The following is a 20,901-nucleotide window of genomic DNA, read 5'->3' on the forward strand; positions in this document are numbered from 1 at the left end:
TTGACCATCCTAACAGTATTCTCAAAAAACTGGGCCATGCTTTCATATGTATCCTTTATTACTTGGCCTGGACACAGTCTTGTGTATATGTCTTTTGGAGAGCTAAGTAAGTTGGCAATTTCCATCTCTCTCTCTCTCTCTCTCTCTCTCTCTCTCTCTCTCTCTCTCTCTCTCTCTCTCTCTTTCTTTCCCCTTTGCTTTTTCTTCTCTTTAATATTCTATCTCTGCCTCTCTTTCTCTTTTTTCTTTATCTCTTCCTTCATCTCTCTTTTTTTTCCTTCCTCCCCTCACACTTCTCTCTCTGTTTTTCTGTCTCTGCCTCTCTTGATTGGAACTGTTTCTCCCTGAGTTGTCTGAATTTCATTCTTGAGAGATTCTTATCTTTCTTGAGCTACAAAATTTTAGTCTGTATGCCTCTCCTATTCCCTTCCCAAGTCCTGTGGATCAGTTTGCCTGTGGTATAATGTGCTTGTCATATTCTTTCTTGCTTTCCTTCATTTTCCATCAAAAATTCTAAGATGTAGTGGTCATTGTTCACTGAATGTCCTACCATGTCTATCCCAGAAACCAATATCCTATGGTGAGAATCAGATCCAAAATAACCTTCCCTCTTATTGATTCCTTCATGTTTTGAGGAAATAAATTCTCATATGGGCAACTCAAGGCATATTTAGCTTTCCAAGAAATGGGTTTGGAAAGAGAGAGGAGAGACAGATAGAGAGATGGAGAGAGAAACAGAAAGAGACATTCAGCTCTAGAGACAAAGACAAAGAAATGGAAATCAAAGAAGACAAAAAAATGAAACATTTCACACATATGTATCATTCTGTCACAAAAATCATGCTAATTTTCCCTTTATGATTCCAGTTTTAATATGCGCTGCTGAAACAAGTACAAATACTGAGACTCAAATCTGATTGCCATCTACTCATTCCTGGCTCTAGGAGGGGACCAAGGGACAGGGAAGTGAAAAGGGAACTCCTTATATCCACCTTTCCAACTCTTGAAATCCTCTTAACTTTTAAACCCACTTCAGCGATCTTTCTTTTCTCAAATTTTCTTGAAGGTCCTACCTGGATCCTTCCTTTGTCTCTATTACAGTCTACCTTCAGCCATTCTTATTGGTTTCTATATCTAATTTCCCATTCCTAACACAAAGTTATAAGTCCATTGAGGGCAGAATCTATGTTAAGTCTAGTACCTCATATATATCAATTAACATTCCAGATAGCCATAGTTTTATTGATGAACATGAACACGCCTTCCACTCATACAGGTTGAAGCCTCTCTACTCTGTTCTTTTGCCTGCACCATGACCTTCAATCTCTCTACTAATCAGTTCTTTTCTAGGCCTTCACCTCACCCCACTCCCCTGCCCCCATCAGCTATAGTCTCTTTCTTTCCCCACCTTGATCCCTTGTTGAACCAGATCAACTCTAACCTGTCCACTTCTCTCAAGTCTCTTGCCCCTTTACCCTATCAAAGATCTTGGCTTGTGAAATCTCATTCTTGGATTATCACAACTATCTGTTGCCTTCACTCTTACTTAATGCTATTGAGTAAAGAGAATGTAGAAAATCACAAAATTGTGCTAATTAGGTTAAATTTATGTAACATAATTACAGCTGGGCCCTCACTTTGGCAAGAAAATCTTTTTACACCTCCATAATCTATTTACTCTGCCACTTACTACAACAGTTTTCCAAATCTTTTCATTTCCTCCTCAAATCTCCTACATTACCCCCATTTCCACAGTCTCAACTAAAAGCCTTAGCTCATTTCACCAAAAAAAAAAAAAAAGAGACCATTCATAGAACTCCTTCTTCATCTTTGTACCTGTTTCCACTCAGATGCCATATACCAACCACTATCACCCCTTTCATTCCTGTTTCACATAAAGAGTTAGGTTTCTCTTTACCAAGGCAAACCCTCCTTATACACCAGTGATCCCATTCCAACATATCTTCTCTGGTAGATCTTCTCCTCTATCATGCCTATTCTCTCCCTTATCATCAATGTTTCCCTAGCTACTGGTTGCTTCCCTCTTATCTACAAACATACTTATATCTCCCCTATCCTCAAAAAAAATTCTCTCATGAGTCATTTATCCTTGCTAGTATCATCCCATATCTCTCATCCCTTTTATGGCTAAATTCTTTGAGAAAATTTCTACAATAGGTGCCTCCACTTCCTTTCCTCTCACTTTTTATTAAGTCTTTGCAATTTAGCTTGTGACCTCATCATTCAGTTGGAACTACTTTCTCTAAAGTTACTAATGACTTATTAATTGTCTAAACTAATAACTTTTTTCAATCCTCATCCTTCTTGATCTCTCTGCAACCTTTGGCATTATCAAGAACCTCTTTTCCTTGACATCTTCTTCTCTCTAGTTTTCCACAACACTACTCTATCTTGGTTCTCTTACTTGATTCTCCTCTCTCTGACCACTCCTCAGTCTCCTTTGCCAGATCATACCTGCTAATTGTAGTTCTCCACTAGGGCTCTGTCCTAGGTCCTCTTCTCTTCTCCCTCTATTTCACTTGGTGAGATCATCAGCTCCCATGTTTTCAATTATTATCTCTTTGCAGTTTACTTTCAGACATCTTTGCCCAATCCAAACATTTCTCTTAATTTCTAGGCTCACATCTCCAACTGCCTAGTAAGTATCTTGAACTGGATGTTCTCTAGATATCTTAAATTCAACATATCCAAAATTGGACTCTTTGTCTTCCTCCACTACCCGGCAAAACTGTTCTTTTTCCTCACTTTCCTATTATTGTCAAAGATACCATTATATTCCCAATCATTCAAATTCTCAGCTTAGATAATATGCTTAGGTCCTCATTCTCTCATGCCCCACCATATTCAATCAACCATCAAGTTTTCTAGTTTCTAATTTCATAACATCTCCCGCATTATTCATCTTCTCTTTTCTGACACAGCCATTACCCTGGTGCAATCCTTTATCACCTCACACCTAGATTATTGCAGTAGTCTATTCATTGGTCTCCCTGCCTCAAGTCTCTACCCATTCCAATTCATCCTCCACTCAGCTATTAAATTGATCTTTCTAAACTGAACATCTGATCATATCATTCCTTTATTCAGTAAATTACAGTGTTTCTCTATTATCTGGAGGATAAAGTATTAAATATTTTGTTTAGCTTTTAAAGCCCCTCAGAGATAGTACCTTTCCCATCTTTCCAGTATTTGTACACCTTACTCCCTTCCACATTCTCTGTGATCCAGCAAAACTGGAGTTCTTGGTCCTCCTCTTCCAACTCCAAGTATTATCGCTGTTTATTTCCCATCCCTGAAATGTTCTACTCCCTCATCTCTAGCCTATCTTCCCTGGCTTTCTTCAAGTCTTAGCTAAAGTCCCAACTTCCTCAAGAAGGCTTTCTCAGTTCACCTTATTCTTAATGCTTTCTTTCTGAGACTACCCTCCCCCCTCATTTACCCTGTATACAACTTGGATGTATATAGTTAATTGCATGATGTATCTCAGTTAGAATGTGAGTTCCTTGAGAAAAGAGATTGTGTTTTGCCTCTGTTTGTATCCCCAGTGGTTAGTACAGTTCCTGTCACATGATAGGTGATTACTAATTCTTATTGAATAATTGACTGGTTAGACCTTTAGTATATGATGTTTATGAGTTTCCATAGCTGAAAAATCCATTGCCTGTGGCTAACCTCCTGGTAACGAGCCTCTCAAGTCTTAGCAAGGCTGGGTCTGATGACCTTTGGACCCATTATCATGCCCATTGGTAAGACTTTCCTGAGTTTACACTACTCTGGCATGACCTTCAGGATCTGTGGGTCACCTCCATGTCATGGTGAGGCATCATACATAGGACCATAGGCTCTTATCTGTAGGGGTTCCGAGATTTATCTATAATTTGAAAGGAACATGTGGTCCAAATCTTTTTTTACACAGATGAGGAAGATGAAGGCCATAGAGGTTATTTGGCTATGGCCAGGGGCCCATAGATAATACTGACAGAGCCAGAATTTGAATACTGGAGCCTTCACTCCAATCTAAAACTTCACCCCATTGTACCAAATGCCCTATCATGTCAAAGGAGAGTTTTATGAATAATAGGTGCTTGATAACCATGTATAGAATAGAGATAAAGGTAGGAGAGGAAGTAAGAGGAGAAATGGGCGTAGCACACAGAGTATTCTCTAAGCAGGGGAGGAGGATGGTGATGAAGTGGTGTGGGTGTTAGTCCTAGAAGGGTCAGATTCATCAGGACCAGACCTGAACTCCTTCTGAATTTAACCTTCTGAGGATTATTTTGATCAGAAAAGTTCTGGGTTGTTCATAGTGATCTGCCTCTGACTCACTTCTACTGAAGAAAGGCAGAATTGGTTATTTTCCCAGAATTAATATGAAAACTAGTGTGGAAAGTAGGATGCGTCAAATGGATCCCTTCAGCTGAACTCATTGCTAATTAAATGGCATGTGGGAGTAATTTAGGTCTCCTTCAACTATAGGTCATGCCAATATTTAAATCCCCTGGGGCTGGTAAGCAGCTGGAACAGTTGTGGGAAAAAATAATTGCCATTTTACCTTTTTCGGGCAAATTTTGATTAAATTTCACCAAGGTAATGGAGATAATTCCATCAATTCCATGATCTGACAAAAGTCAAGTTATGAACCAGATAGTTCACCTTATAGTTTGGGGGGAATCCAAAGCACCAACAACTGAAAGGAAAAAGGTCAAAATATAATATTTGATAACATCTTAAGAAGTTCACCATCCATATGGTTTATGGGCTTTTATTTGCTTAGTGAATATTCACAAGAATCTTGGTGGGGGGAAAGTGGTTCAAATCCCAATTTTCTCTCTCTAACACCCATTTAACTTTGAACAAGTCACTTAACCTCTGGGACTCATTTCTCTTGTGTGTAAAATGTGGAAGTTTAGACTAAATGACCTGAAAGGCCCTGAGTCTATATGTTGTCTCCATAATTAGCATATAAGCTGCTTGAGATAGATTCATTTTTCTATTTTCATTGCTTGAGCTTGGCATAGCACTTGGCACCTAATAAGCACTTAATTAATGCTTGTCCATTCCATTCCATGACCTTTCTTGGGTTCTTTCTGGCTGTAGTTCTATGACCCTTTCATCCTCGGAGCGCACTTAATGTATCCATTTTATAGATGAATGGATGGAAACTCATAAAGTTGAATTGGCTTGCCTGAGGTCACATAGTTAGGTAGAAGCAGGGTTTAAAAGATAATCTTTTCACTTCACAAATTGTGCTTTTGAGGTAGACTATGTTGCTTAAGCCAGAAGAGCAGAATTGTCCGTTTGAAGTGATATCAAAGTAAGATAAATGAGGGGTCCCTGAAACCTCCAAATTGAGTCCTACTACATCCTGGTCTTGGGGAAGTCTTCTGATTCTCCAAGAAGTTATAGCTACCTAAAGCTTTGTTTGTATGTTGAAAAGAAAAGTCAGCTAGTCACAAACCAATTTTTAAAGTAAATTATCCTCATTTTCCACAAATTTGTCAAAAGTCTTGTATCTGCCACAGCATTTTATATTTCAAACATAAACTAAGGCCAAAGGAAAGAGGAATTCATAGGGGTTTCTTTTAGAGATGGAAAGGGCTTTTGAGATCATGGAATCTAATGCTCTTATTTAAATGGTGGGGAAATTGGATCGCCAAAAGATTAAATATATACATATAAGAGTAACAGAGGCAGAATTTCACACCATTTTAGAACTCCAATTCTCCTTTCTTCTCTGCATTATGCTATGTTTTATGGCCTCTCTTCATTCAGGCATGCTCTTTCCTTTGACCGTATTCAGAAATATTTCTTCCTTGTTTCTCTGCTCTCCCCTCTCCCTCTTCTAATTACTTTTAGCATAATGCAAGCACAAATTAGTCATGAATTAGATTTTAACCATCATAGCCACTGATTTGATGCTGGAAATGACCTTCAAAGGCATCTTGTTCAATACTCCCATTTTATAGATGAAGAAACTAAGGCCCAGAGAAGTTGAGTGACTTACCCAAAGACTGATACATAAGTGATATAGGTAAGGTTTGAATTCAGGTACGCTGACTACAAATCAATTTCTCTGGTATAATAGTTCATTGGTTTCTGTAGATTGAAAGTGTTCTGAGTTTTATGAAATTTGAGGATGGTCCTTACATGATAATCATGAACACTTTCATTATTTTTTCTGATATCTGGAGTGTGGGGTATATACTTTCTGCTAGAAAGTACATTTCAGGGAGGACAATGGCCATGGGCCATATGTGTGCATTAAAGAAGAGATTTTCTCTAGCTAACAAGGAAAGATCCTCTTAATTAAATACTGGCCTGATGATTTAAAAAGAGAAACATTCTCAGAATGGAGCAAGTGACCAAGAGAGTTTGTCTAAAGATTTGAATTCTGAAGATAGTATGTTTGCTTCCAATTCCCAGGAGGAGAAAGATAAGCAATAGAGACGTTCACCAAAAAAGAATTGTTTGATGTGTTCATTTGTTGGCTCCGTTGTTTGTTTTGAGGTGTGTGTGTGTGTGTGTGTGTGTGTGTGTGTGTGTGTGTGTGTAGGAATCATATTCCTTGATTAAAGCCAAAGTATTGGTAAAGGATAGAAAAGGAAGGCAGAATACTATATGGCATCATCTGCAGCCAAGTCAAGTCTAATCTCACTATTCTGCCTCTTCTTCCTTGCCTGTCTCTGTCTTTACCTTTGTCTCTGCCTCTCACTGTCTCTTACCCCATCTCTGTCTCTCTCCCATTACCTATTCCTCTGCCCTTTTACCATTGCCGTCTCTTCCTCTATTATTCTCTTTCTCTTTTTGCTTGGCTCTTCACATCTCCATCTCTACCTCCCTTTCCTGTCTCTCTGTTGCTGTTTTTGCCTCTCTGTCTCTCTCTTCAAACTTGCAAAGTATTATAGTATATCTTCTAGTTCCAATATTCCACCATCTAAGTCTCCTTCCAAACTCAAATGTTCTATTTTCTAAACAATTATTTAAAACATTTTGTTTTAATCTCTCTCTCTGTTTCTGTGTGTCTCTCTGTCTCTCCCTCTTTCTATATTTTTGTTTCTGTTTTCCTGTCTCTGTTTACTTTTCTTTTCTGCCTCCTTTGTGTCTCAGAATTAGTTGGCAAGTAAAAGAAAATCCTGTGTAATCTTCTGTTATATAAAAATGTGCAAATTTGTATCTTTAGGGTTATTAAAAATTTTAGAAATCATAGTTTTACAGTTTTGCTTGTATTTATTGAGCTAAAATTTTTCCTGATGTCTACTGGGTCTATCCGTCAGTTTCCTTATCTGTAAGAGTAAGGAATTTGACTATCTCAGGGATTCTTAAACTTTTTTTAAAATTTCATAGACCCCTTTGGCAATATGGTGAGGCCTATCAACCTTGATTAATAGTAATGTTTTGTTTTGTTTTTAGTATTTTTAAAATTTATTTAAATTTATTTATTTAAGTTTTCAACATTCATTTCCACAAAATTTTGGGTTCCAAATTTTCTCCCCATTTCTCCCCTCCCACCACCCTAAAATGCCAAGTATTCTAATTACCCCTATCACCAATCTATCCTCCCTTCTAACATCCCTCCCTTCCCTTATTCTTATTGCCTTATTCCCTTCTTCTTTTTTGTCCTGAAGGGCAAGATAAATTTCTATACCCCATTACCTGTATTTCTTATTTCCTAGCTGCAAGAACAATACTCAACAGTTGTTCCTAATATTTTGAGTTCCAGCTTTTCTTCATCCCTCCCTCCCCACCCATTCCCTTTGGGAAGGCAAGCAATTCAATATAGGCCATATCTATGTAGTTTTGCAAATGACTTCCATAATAGTCATATTGTGTAAGACTATATTTCCCTCCATCCTATTTGCCCCCCATTTTTTTATTCTTTCTTTTGATCCTATCCCTCCCCAAAATTGCTCCCTCCTCCCACTGCCCTTCCTTCCATTATCCCTCCCACCCTGCTTATGCCCTTCTCCCCCACTTTCCTGTATTGTAAGATAGGTTTTCATACCAAAATGAGTGTGCATTTTATTCCTTCCTTTAGTTAAATGTGGTGAGGGTAAGCTTCATGTTTTTTCTCTCACCTCTCCCCTTTTTCCCTCCACTGAAAAGTCTTTTACTTGTCTCTTTTATGAGAGATAATTTGCCCCATTCCATTTCTCCCTTTCTCCTCCCAATATATTTCTCTCTCACTGCTTAATTTCATTATTTTAAGATATGATCCCATCTTATTCAATTCACCTTGTTCTCTCTGTCTCTCTCTATGTGTGTGTGTGTGTGTGTGTGTGTGTGTGTGTGTATGTAATCCCACCAACTACCCAGATACTGAAAAAAGTTTCAAGAGTTACAAATATTGTCTTTCCATGTAGGAATGTAAACAGTTCAACTTTAGTAAGTCCTTTATGACTTCTCTTTGCTGTTCACCTTTTCATGATTCTCTTCATTCTTGTGTTTGAAAGTCAAATTTTCTTTTCAACTCACCTCTTTTCATCAAGAATGCTTGAAAGTCCTCTATTTCATTGAAAGACCATTTTTTTCCCTGAAGTATTATACTCAGTTTTGCTGGGTAGGTGATTCTTGGTTTTAGTCCTAGTTTCTTTGACTTCTGGAATATCCTATTCCATGCGCTTCTATCCCTTAATATAGAAGATGCTAGATCTTGTGTTATCCTGATTGTATTTCCACAATACTTGAATTGTTTCTTTCTAGCTGCTTGCAATATTTTCTCCTTGACCAGGGAACTCTGGAATTTGGCCACAATGTTCCTAGGAATTTCTCTTTTTGGATCTCTTTCAGGAGGTGATTAGTGGATTCTTTCAATATTTATTTTGACCCCTGGTTCTAGAATATCAGAGCAGTTTTCCTTGATAATTTAATTAAAGATGATGTCTAGGCTCTTTTTTTAATCATTGATTTCAGGTAGTCCCATCATTTTTAAATTGTCTCTCCAGGATCTATTTTCCAGGTAAATTGTTTTTCCAATGAGATATTTCACATTATCTTCCATTTTTTCATTCTTTTGGTTTTGTTTTGTGATTTCTTGGTTTCTCATAAAGTTATTAGCCTCCATCTGTTCCATTCTAATTTTGAAAGAACTATTTTCTTCAGTGAGCTCTTGGACCTCCTTTTCCATTTGGCTAAGTTTGCTTTTTAAAGCATTCTTCTCCTCATTGGCTTTTTGAACTTCTTTTGCCAATTGAGTTAGCCTATTTTTAAAGGTGTTACATTTTTCAGCATTTTTTTGGGTCTCCTTTAGCAAGGTGCTGACCTGCTTTTCACACTTTTCTTGCATCTCTCTCATTTCTCTTCCCAATTTTTCCTCCACCTCTCTTATTTGATTTTCAAAATCCTTTTTGAGCTCTTCCATGGCCTGAGCCCATTGAATATTTATTTTGGATGTTTGGGATATAGAAGCCTTGACTTTTATGCCTTTCCCTGATGGTAAGCATTATTCTTCCTCATCTGAAAGGATGGGAGAAGATATCTGTTCACCAAGAAAGTAACCTTCTATAGTCTTATTTTTTTTTCCCTTTTTTGGGCATTTTCCCCAACCAGTTACTTGACTTTTGGGTCCTTTGTCAAGAGTAGGATATACTCGGGGAATCTGTGAGATCTCAGTTCCTCCAAGGTGGCACGATCAAGCATGTACTGGTCTGGATGCAAAGAGGGATTTTTGTGCCCAGAATCTTAGCAGTTACTATTCCACAGCCACCTGGCTTCCAGTTCCTCCAAGTAACCACTGGGGGCTGATTTTCAGATAAGCTGGATGGGCAGGGCTGCCATTCAGTGTGAGACAAAGACCAGCTCATCCAGGGCCTCTGCACAGGGCTGAGGTAAGACTCAGCTCTTCAGTGCCCCCAGGGGTTTTTATGCTCCAACAATGGAGAGGTCTGTAAGGGCTGCTGTGCAACCTCTGTGGCCACTGCCTGCTGTTGGAGCTATGGGAAGACCCTTCTCCCTTCCTGGCCAGCTGAAATACCCCATCACTGATTTTTGGCACCTGTGGGTTGAGGGATCTGGGAAGTGCTGCTACTGGGACTGGGGATTCCACCCCCAAGGGCTGTTCGAAAGCCGCGCTGTGGGGCCAAGGCTGGGTTGGGCTCTGCTCAGCATCCTGTGCAACTGACGCTTCCCGTGGGTCTCTCAGGTCACCCTGGGCTGGAAATCTCCTCCACTCTGTTGTTCTCCACTTCTGCTGCTCCAGAATTTGTTGAGGTATTTTATAGACTGTGTGGGGAGACCCTGCATATGTGTCAATAGTAATGTTTTTAAATGCATAAAACAACATACAAAGGATTTCAAACGAAACCCATAATATTGAAATGAAGTTATCAAAACATTTTTAAAAATCTTCACAGACTCTAGGCTAAACCCCGCTAGAATCAATCATCTCAGTGGTTCCTTAGAACTTCAAATTGTAAAACCCTTTGGTTTTGCAAGTTCTCATGCAAGTACTCTTCTTTCTTTCCAGGAAATTCTCGTATGTCTCATTGAGATTCAGCCCACAGTCATAGTCCTTTACACAAATATGAAAGATCACAGCAGTTGCTGACTGGCAGAGGTAGTTGAGATGAACCCTCAAACCTTCTTCTGGTATTGGTATTCATTGGTATTCATTACTCAAGGAAAAATGAGAACCTAGGAGAGCCCTGATGGAAACAATTATCAGTTTCATAATTTTGTCTCTAGCTAGGTCTGTAGGTAGAGTCTGAAAAGGATACAAAGAGTAAAATTTCCCCTTCTGAACCAAGAGTAAGTATTGCTGTCCACAGGGAATCAGTGGCTAGTCATGGAAAGAACCATATACTGAGTCAAAATACCTTGGTTCAAGATTAAGATCTTCTACACTCTTAATATATGGGTAAATTACTTAATTTTTCTTGGCCTCAGCCCTCTTCCCTTTTAAACTGGTGGGTAATAAAATGTATTTTCCTCCTCAAGTAAGATAATGTAAATGAAAGGAATTTTTAGCCAATAAATTACTCTGAAGATGTGCAAAAATTCATTTTATGAAAATTTCTATCATCCAAACTGAGGGTAGTATGGTGTGATAGAAAGGCCACTTCTCTATGAGTTCAAGGCTCATCTTGGCCTAGAACTTACTTTATGACCTTGGACAAGTCCTTGAACCCCAGTTTCCTCTTGGTACAATGTAGGGGCTTGATAAGATCTTTAAGATCCATGTTATAAGGTCCTTCTAAGCATTGAAATTTTCTGTTTTAACATTCTATATTGGTGGTTCTTTTCAGTTCTAATGTTCTCTAAGAACTCTTCCATGTTTAATACTATAAGTCTAAGATGCCTTATAGCTCTAACATTTTATGTCCTAAAATCTCTACCGGTTCTAATCTTTTGTCTTCTCAGGTTCCTCCCAATGTTGACATTTTATGTTCTTAGCTCTTATATCCAGTTCTAATCTTTCATATTCTGCTTCCTCTGAATATTGTTATTCTATGTTCCTCATATAATGAGGAATCTTCACATTATATGTACCTATGTCCTTTCCAGCTCTAATAGTCTACATTTTAAGGTCCCTTACAGAACAAAACTTCCATGTTCTAAGACCCTTTCTAAATCTAAGATATAAGGCAGCTATTGAGACAGTTAGGTGGCACAGTGCATAGAAGACTGGGTCTGGAGCCAAGAAGATCTGAGTTCAAATTCAAACTGAGACACTAGGTAAGTGGCCTTGAGGAAGTTACTTAACTATTGTAGGCTTCAATTTTCTCATCTGTAAAATTGAAATAATAATAGCACCAGAGTTGTTGGGAGAATCAAATGATAGAACAATTGTAACATTCTTAGCACAATGGTTGACACATCATTTGTTCATTCATTGTTTATTCTTTGTTCTTGAAGAGGAACTTGATATCAGGAAGGCAATGTCATAACTTGCAAATGAATTGGATTTACATGAGGGAGGACTGTGCAAAGGCACCAGTGTCAGTCATTCCTCTGGAGTCATCTGGGTCCAGTGGCAAGATATAGACTGGTTGGTTGCTGTAGTTCTTCTTTGAAGAGGACCAAAATGACATCACCATGATAAAGTGAAATTTCAGCGTGTCCAACTGCGGCTAATCAAACCAATATGAGCTCGGAATGCTCTACCTCAGGTTGGGCACAGATAGTCTGTGTGAATATTTGGGGCAGATATCCCAAATTTGTGCATCCTCTCTTTACTTTGTGCTGTCTCAATTCTGCTTTGCTCAAAGGGCACAGCACCCTTTCCGATATGGGCATGCCATGATGAGCTGTCCTGTGTCAGTGTCTCCCATGTTGCATAGTCAAATCCAAAATTCTTCAAAGAAACTTTAAAAGTGTCCTTGTACCACTTCTTCTGGACACCATGTGATTGCCTGCCCCATGCGAGTTCTCCATAAAATAGCCTTTTTCGGCAAGTGTACATTTTGCATTCGAATAATGTGACCAACCCATTGGAGTTGCACGAGCAAGGACTTCAGTGTCTGGTACCTTATCTTGCCAGGTGATCCTCAAAATCTTTCTAAAACAGTTCAAATGGAAGCAATTCAGTTTCCTGGCATGTCACTGGTAGACTGTCCATGTCTCACAAGCACGTAACAAGGAGGTCAGCACAAAGGTTCTCAGTTTGGTAGTCAGTCTAATACTTCTTCTCTCCCAAACTTTTCTTCAGAGCCTCCCAAGCACTGAGCTAGCTCTGGCAATGCGTGCATCAAACTCATTGTCAACGTGTACATCCCTGGAAAGTACACAACCAAGGGAAGTGAACTTATCCACAGCATTCAAAGCTTCTCCATTTGTTGTAACAGATGGTTCCACGTATGGATGGTGTGATGATATAGACTAGAATGACTGGAGATGACCCAGGATACGGTGGAAGACCTTGGTCTTTTTAATCTAATGTCTTTCCCAGGTCTCAGCTGGTCTAAGTCAATGGTCATTCAGTGATTAAGGGTAGGTAAGAAATGAGGCACAAAGAATGGTGTCTTTTAATTGGTTAACAACAACAAAATCAGTCTGGGAGGGAAAGAGCCTCAATGTTTCTGGCTAAAACAGAAACAATTGCTATTTGTACTCACTCTGAGCCTTCAGAACCCAAACAATGACCAAGTAACACTTAGACTAGGACCTATTGTTGGCCAATCAATGAGAACCAGAGTGGTTTGGGTTTAAGGAATGGTCCTTAAAGAAGAAATCTAACCCATAAACTCCAGGATATCTTACAAGATTTCAATGATCAAAATTTATATTCCTTTGGGAAGAACACCTGTGAGTAAGGGTATGATTCCCTCTGGGGGCAAAAAGGGAGGAGGGAGGGAGAAGAGGGAGAGGAGGGAAGGAAAAGAAGGAAAGAAGAAAGGAAGGAAGGAAGGAAGGAAGGAAGGAAGGAAGGAAGGAAGGAAGGAAGGGAGGAAGGAAAGAGCTAAGTTGCCTAACTGAAACTGGATAGTTGGGTCCCCAGTTGGGTAGTTACTACCACTCACAGATCATTGTTTGTCCTTCATTCTCATAGAGTTGACAACATCAGGAAGATGATGTCATGACTTGAAAGGGGCCATCTCCAATCATTCTGATTTATATCTTGCCACTAGAACTAGATGGCTCCAGAGGAAACAATGAGGCTGATGACTTTGCACAGGCCTCCTTCAAATCCAATTCACTTGCAAGGTACATAGTAAAAGCTTAATTAAAATGAGCTATTATTAATTATTATTATTGTTATTATATAATCACAATACGCTAACACAAGGTTATTTTATGTTCCATCCAACAAATTTCTGCTAACACTGCTTTACCAGTGTAGATAAGATTTATTCAACTAAATGGAAAATCCTTTCCAACAGATCCATTCTCAAATCCTTGTCTAATTAGTAGTCAATATATTTAGTGATTGTATTAGCCTTTTGAAGCAATATTTCTATACAGGAACTTATCTCTACAATGTATTCTTAGCAAATTTGAGACTTGGGTTTCAACATAGTGTGCTGGTCAGTCATTAGTAGAGGTATTTAGGTCTCAAAATCATGGTGCCCCAACTCTGAGAACAGGGCTCATTTCTCCTTGTGCCTCATTTCCCCTCCCCCCCAACAATATTCTGACTGATTTCTGTAGCCTCACTATGCCTGGAGAATGGAAGTCATTGAATTGTGAGCTATAAATAGAAGAAGAAGAAGAAGAAGAAGAAGAAGAAGAAGAAGAAGAAGAAGAAGAAGAAGAAGAAGAAGAAGAAGAAGAAGAAGAAGGAGGAGGAGGAGGAGGAGGAGGAGGAGGAGGAGGAGGAGGAGGAGGAGGAGGAGGGGAAGGAGGAGAAGGGGAAGGAGAAGATCAAGTTGAGGTAAGAGCATGGGAGTAATACTTAGAGAGGCAGCCTTTAAGTTAGTGAGTGATTCATAGGAGTGAGTCAGCAAGCCACTGTAAGAGAAGATACCAGTACTGTGCAGGGGAAGAAGAGAGAGACTATCCCTCCCCCACTTCCCTAGGTCCAAGCAGGAGTCATTCAAAGTCAATAACTGTTGATTCACAGGCATCAACAGCTCACTTTCCCTAACCCAACTCGAAGATTTAGAAAGTCAAATAGGACAGAAAAATGAGCTCAGAAAGGGCTGAATAATTGGAGATTGGTATTCACTGACTCTAGCCTGGCATTATGTAATTCTATCCAACAAATATTTGTAAAAGTGACTTTGTATTCTGTACCAGATGCTGGAGAATAAAAGATGAAAACTAAAAAGTTCCTGACTTCAAGTTACTGATAGGCTCTAAGGGGAGGCATGAAATATGTCACAAAAGAAGGAGCTATATTGCTCACTGTGATAGGAGAAAAGGAAAGTCAGGGAAACTCAAGGAGGGAAAGATCAATTGTGGTGGAGGGGGGAAAGAGGCTTCAAAGATGACAGGAAAGCAGAGTTGGGTCTTGAAGAGAGGGAATCATTTCAACAGATGAAGATGGACAGAATATAGGAATTCCCTAGAAACATGGAAGGTATTACAAAAAAAGGCATATAGACAGAAGTCTAAGTTGGAAACAAGAAGTAAAAGTTATGTAGTTTTCTCAGTGGGGTATAAGAAGGAAAATACTGTGGATAAGATTGGACGGGCATTTTAGCGTGAAACAATTGAAGGCCATGAATGCAAAGACAGCTTTAATCTTTACTTGGTAGACAGTGAAGTTATTGAACAGTGGGATGAGGTGATCTTAGTGCTGAACGATCTAGCCTCATCCCTACCTCTCTGACCTTATCTGCCACCAGTCCTCCAGAGAAGAGACTTGTTCTGCATGATCCGCCCTTCATTCCAACTCGATGCAGGATATGTATCAGTGGGAGGAAGTCACAGAGAGTCTGGTTTTAGCTAAATATAAGGAAGTAGTTCCTCACCATCTGAGGTGGTAAGGGGTTATCTACTAATTGGATAAGCAAGCACTTGTCAAGGATATTTTAATGGGGAACTCTTGAAGACAGATTTAAAACTATCTAAGATACCTCCAAAATTCTAAGCTTCTTTAATCCTCTACTCCAATTTGAGGTCTCTTCACTGAATGTCTGAAGATTATCTCTTCCTCCTTCTATAATTATTCCATGTGCATTAAACTTATTTAAAGAAAAAATATTCAACAAATACTTCTCCAATCAAATTAAATTAACATAGGTTCAGCCTTTGGCAACTAAGCAAAAATAGTCCTTTCTTCTGTGATCTCCAGAGCACCGTCAATGAGTACCTATCTCTCTTTTCTGAAACTTCTGACCCACAGGAGACAAACTTGGATCTTAACTAACAATCAAGTATGTGTGATATATCACATGTTCAGGGCTTAAGGCTTTCATGGTGGATGGAAAACTAATGTAAATTGACCTTTTAAATTACATTGCTATAAGTTTATTCAATGATAATACTCTAGTTGGAGAAATGAGATAGGTCAAAAAAAAATTCTAGTTGTAGTGCCCAGCCCAACACACTGTGTGACCTAGAAGAAATTACTTATTCTCTCTGGGCCTCAGTTTCCTCATCTGTCAAATGGCTAAAATAATGTGTCTATAACATTGCATATTATATATGTATGTATAATACAATATAATACAATACAGTACAATATATCATATCATATAACATAATATAACATAACACAATACAATGTAATATATGTAGAAAATAATATAAATGATATATCATATACTATAATATAAATTATATAATAATAAATGTAAATGATGTATAATATAATGTTATATAAAATATTATGATAATATTATCTGCCTCACTGTGGCTCCCTATTACTTTTCCAATAAAATACAGAATCTTCCAGTTGGCCTTTAAAGTCCTTCACATTTTGACTATATTAGCTATATTACCTTTCCAGGATTATTTCATATTACTTCCCTTTATTCAGCTCAAATGACCTTCTTACTGTTCTCCAAAATTATTATTTCAACGTCCACATCTGTGCTTTTGCAAGGGATATTCCTAATTCTAGGAAATCATTCCCTCCTCATCTTTTCCTATTTAAAACCTCAGCATCCTTCCAGGTTCAACTCTTGTTTGACCTACAGGAAACCCTTCCTGACTTTTCCTAGTTTAGGTTTTTTTTTTCCTTCCAATTATCGTGTAAATATTCATCTATTTGCATATTGCTTCCGTACTCACTTCCCCAAACCCCTACAGAAGAATGGAAGCTCTCTGCTAGCAAGAGAGATTTTATTTGTTTGGTTTTCCTATATTCTGCATCAAGAAGAGTGTCTTATACATAATAGGAGATTAATAAATGTTTGTTGGATTAAATCGAAGGCTCAAACTAATCAACACGTGTTTGTTTCTATTCCTCCCCATGCCTCATCTTCCAATTCAATCACTTAGTGTGGTTACATAGTGTACCTAAAGCAGTCAATTCTATTATTTTAACGTTTCTTGCATTCTTGTCATCTTTCCCATTTCCGGGACCACTGACTGAATTTAAGTTCTTGGCTTTTATTATCTCCCCCTTCATTTCATTCTCTCCCTCCATTCAGTCTAACATCTATTGCTTCACAGCTGGGTGCCCTCTCTCCAGTGATACAGATGGCAACCCTTTCTATATCTTAGTTGTACTATCATGGCCCCAAAGAAATTGTCTTCACCTGGCAGCCAGCCTTCTGATGATTATCAGCTCTCCATCACTCCTCAAGTACAATCAGTTTATCACAGAAAGCATTTTTTGGCTTGGTAGGATCTACCAGAGCTCATTCACTAATGGCCTAGTTATTGGGCCCTCAGGGTCCCCTATTAATGGAGGATTTGCTACTTGCCACCAAATCGATCCCCTGAGTGTGAAACCCTGCTTATGCCACTTCCGTACTAGGAACCTTCCATGACTTTCCATTGCTGTAAGAAACTGATACTCCATATCCTAGGACTCAGGCACTCCATAATTTGGCTTTAATCTGATTTTCCATTCTCATCTTATACTATCCTGTCAATGAGCAAACAAGTATTTATTAAATGGTAGCAGTGTGCTAAGCTAGAGCTAGCCACCAAAAAAAAAAATAAACCCCTGGAGCTCACAATATATTACATGCATAAATGATTTTACCTACAAAATACATGCATATATATTAATTAATGTGTAGAATGTCTGTTTTCTAGATATTGGCTTCCATTTACCACAAATACATATCTATACATGATATGTGCATACATACATGTATATTATGAATGATATAAAATAGCTACATATAAGAATATGCATATAACATTTAATCTATAGATATTACCTTCCATTTACCACATGCACATCTATATACATATATATATCATAGATATAAATAGCTACATATGATATATACAAGCATACATACATGCATATATGTGTGTGTATCTCTCACATTTATATCTATCTACATGTACACACACGTAAATATGTGTGTATCACATTTGTTTCTAGATAATACCTTCTATTTAGCATAGGTACATCTATATATTATACATATATGTACTATAAAAATAGCTATGTAAACAACACATATAGACATATATGTATATATGTGTGCATGCATGTGTGTGTATAAATGAAATCAATTTTATGGTAATACCTTGCATTTATCATATAGCCACACAGCTACACATACACACACACATATTTACACATTGCCTTTACAATATATGCATATAACATCTATTTTATAGCTATATGGTTTATCACATAGATGCCTATACATAAGCATACATATGTGTATATAATACACATGCATTATACTGTATGAGAATGTATTGAATATATGTATATGTATGTACCCATGTGTATAAATGCATAGAAAGTTATTTCTTCCTTCAGGGGCTAGAGGCAGCCACTGCTGGTGCTCATAGGCACTCAGGATGTATAATCCTCTTCGTTCTGTATCCTGATATGCATTGTGCTCTGGGTTTCTTGTTCTGGGACTGCCTGACTTCTCAACAGGAGAATTTGGCTCCCCAGTGCTTCATTCCACTCCCACCTTGGATTAATGGGGAAAGTTACTGCTTATAGAGCTGCTAATTATAGAAATGATTATGGGCTGGATGTCTAGTGATTTCCCCAGCAAGGGGAAAAGTAGAGAAAAGTACCCAATTATAAACTTGCATCAGATAGACAGTTTATTCTCAGACTAAGCAATGAAAAATTATAAAACAATTAGAAACAGAAGTCAGTAAGTTTATCACTACTAGAACACTCATTTGGGATGCTAATACTTGTTATGGTAGTTGTTTGGGGAGATGTAAACACAGGCAGAATCAGGATAATCAGTTTGGCTGGAATATAGAGCACATAATAGGGAGTCATGTGAAATTAGTCTGGAAAGATTAGATGGACCTACTAGAGTTTTGGTAGGCTTTAAATGTCAAACACAAGAGTTCATATTTTAAACATTACAGGGAGATTTTGAAGTTCCTTGAGTAGAAAAATTGACATGATCACACCACATTTTTCCTCAGTTCTCATCTAGCCTTTAACTACTAACTGGGTATTGTTTCAAACAACCTGAAATCTGGGAAAGGCCTTAGTTTAAAAAGGCCAAGGTCTCCCACTGTATCCTGGACCATCACCAGTCAACCTTACCTATGTCTTGTCAATGGACTCTGATGACTCTGAGGGAGAGATGGGGCTGATAACTTTGCAGAGCTCTACCTCACTTAAATACAATCCACTTGCAATGTAAGACATTATTTTTCTGATGTCACTGGTCTTTTTTGTGAACAAAGGATGAACATGATCAGAGCTGTGTTTTAGAAATATCAACTTGAAAGCTGTGATAAATTACAAAAAGTAGAATAGGCACTGCTCTCAAGTTTACATTCTAACAGGGAGAGGCACATACATGGAACTGATTTTTAGTGGTCATTTTGTTCAGAGAAGACACAAAGGTGGGGAGATGATACGTAGGGCAGTCAGTTTATTAATATGCCCTTTCCAGAAGTAATGGTACTCTTACCTTCCATTATTATTTTTTCTGAGAAAGAGATTGAAAGTGAATAAGGCATGAATTCTGTGGGGTGCAGCAGAAGGTGGGGTCCAGGTGTAAAGAAATGGAGTAATGATAGTAGGGCAGATGGCAAAATGACCCAGCTGGATGGCTAGGATGTGGAGGTGGCATAGTCATCAGTTTCAAATGCAACAGAGAAGTAAGACAGAAAGAAGAGTGAAAAAAGGCTGATGGATTCAGCAGCAGAGATCACTGGTAACCTTGGAGAGCACATGCTCAATCCTTCCAATTGATCACACTGTGCTGGATGCTGTAAAGATTATTCTCCTTTCCCTGTTTTACAGATGAGGAAGCCAAGCCTCAACACATTTCAGAAGTAATGCCATAGTGACAGAGATGGGACACATTGACAGAAACATAAATCTGATTGTATGTCCTGGGAACCCCGCCTGGCTCCTGGGGGCCCTTTCAAAACTGCCATTCTATAGCTTCAAGTCTTACAAATTCACAGGAGAGAGACATCACTCAGCTTATCCTTTCCCAAGAGCAGATTTTCATAGAGAGCTTTCAGGGAAGTGGGTACCTTGTATGAGGAACAGAAATTTTCTCTGTAGGGAGAGAGAAAATTTAACTGTTTCCTCAAATCCAGAAGTAATGGTATGTGATTAAAAAGTTTGAGAGACACAATTGCCACCACTGTGGCCTTCTCACACTGGAATATCTCTCTGTAAGGCCCAACCTCCTTCTCCCATTGGTGAGTTCCTCTTGGAACCTCCATTTTATGGAAGAGCCCAGTCTGTTCTTCTCACCCCCTAAGACTTGCCTGGTCTTCTACTTTAACATTTCATACTTCAAAACCATTCCTCCCCACTCCCACCTCACCTTACCGAGTACCTTTTCACCTCCCTTTGTATGTTGTTTTCCTCCATTAAAACATAAGCTTCTTGAAGTCAGGAGCTGTCTTTCTTTTTGCTTGTATTTGGATCAGTTAATGTATCAGTTGTATTTGTAGCAGCTAATACAGTGCCTAGCACATATACTAAATGCTTCAAAAATACTTGTTGTTTCTATGAAGGTCCAGCTCCAATACCATTTATTTCATGAAGTCTTCTCTATTCTTGTTGTTATAAATGCCCTTTCCTTCCTCTTCATAAATAGAAAGCATTTATTAAGAGCTCACTATTGGCTAAGAACTCTTATAATTCCCCCTGCTTTTGATTTGTACTTCTCTTAGGTCGATTATCTCATTCTGTTTCATTGCAGTTACTTTGCATCCCTATCATACCTCCCCCATTACACTGTTAATACTAACATATTATATCTTATTCATCTTGGTGTCTTCCTCAGTAGCTAGTACAGGGCCTTGCATATAATAAAGCTCAGTAGAACTCTGTTCAATTAAAATTGAGACTTTCCTGGTTCATACTCCTAAGTTACATGAAGCCTTAGAATATAAGATTCTATGAAGTATGTATTATTT

The 20,901-nt window shown here is 38.4% G+C and overlaps 1 non-coding gene across 1 annotated transcript; it reads right to left on the reverse strand.

Moving 5' to 3' along the window:
- Positions 1–792: 792 nt before the first annotated feature.
- Positions 793–895, reverse strand: LOC140502898 (U6 spliceosomal RNA). Its single transcript, XR_011966621.1, has one exon. It is a non-coding gene; the product is annotated as a U6 spliceosomal RNA (small nuclear RNA).
- Between the last annotated feature and the right edge of the window lie 20,006 nt (positions 896–20,901).

The sequence above is a fragment of the Notamacropus eugenii genome, chromosome 4 (assembly GCF_028372415.1).
Source record: "Notamacropus eugenii isolate mMacEug1 chromosome 4, mMacEug1.pri_v2, whole genome shotgun sequence".
Lineage (NCBI taxonomy): Eukaryota > Metazoa > Chordata > Mammalia > Diprotodontia > Macropodidae > Notamacropus > Notamacropus eugenii.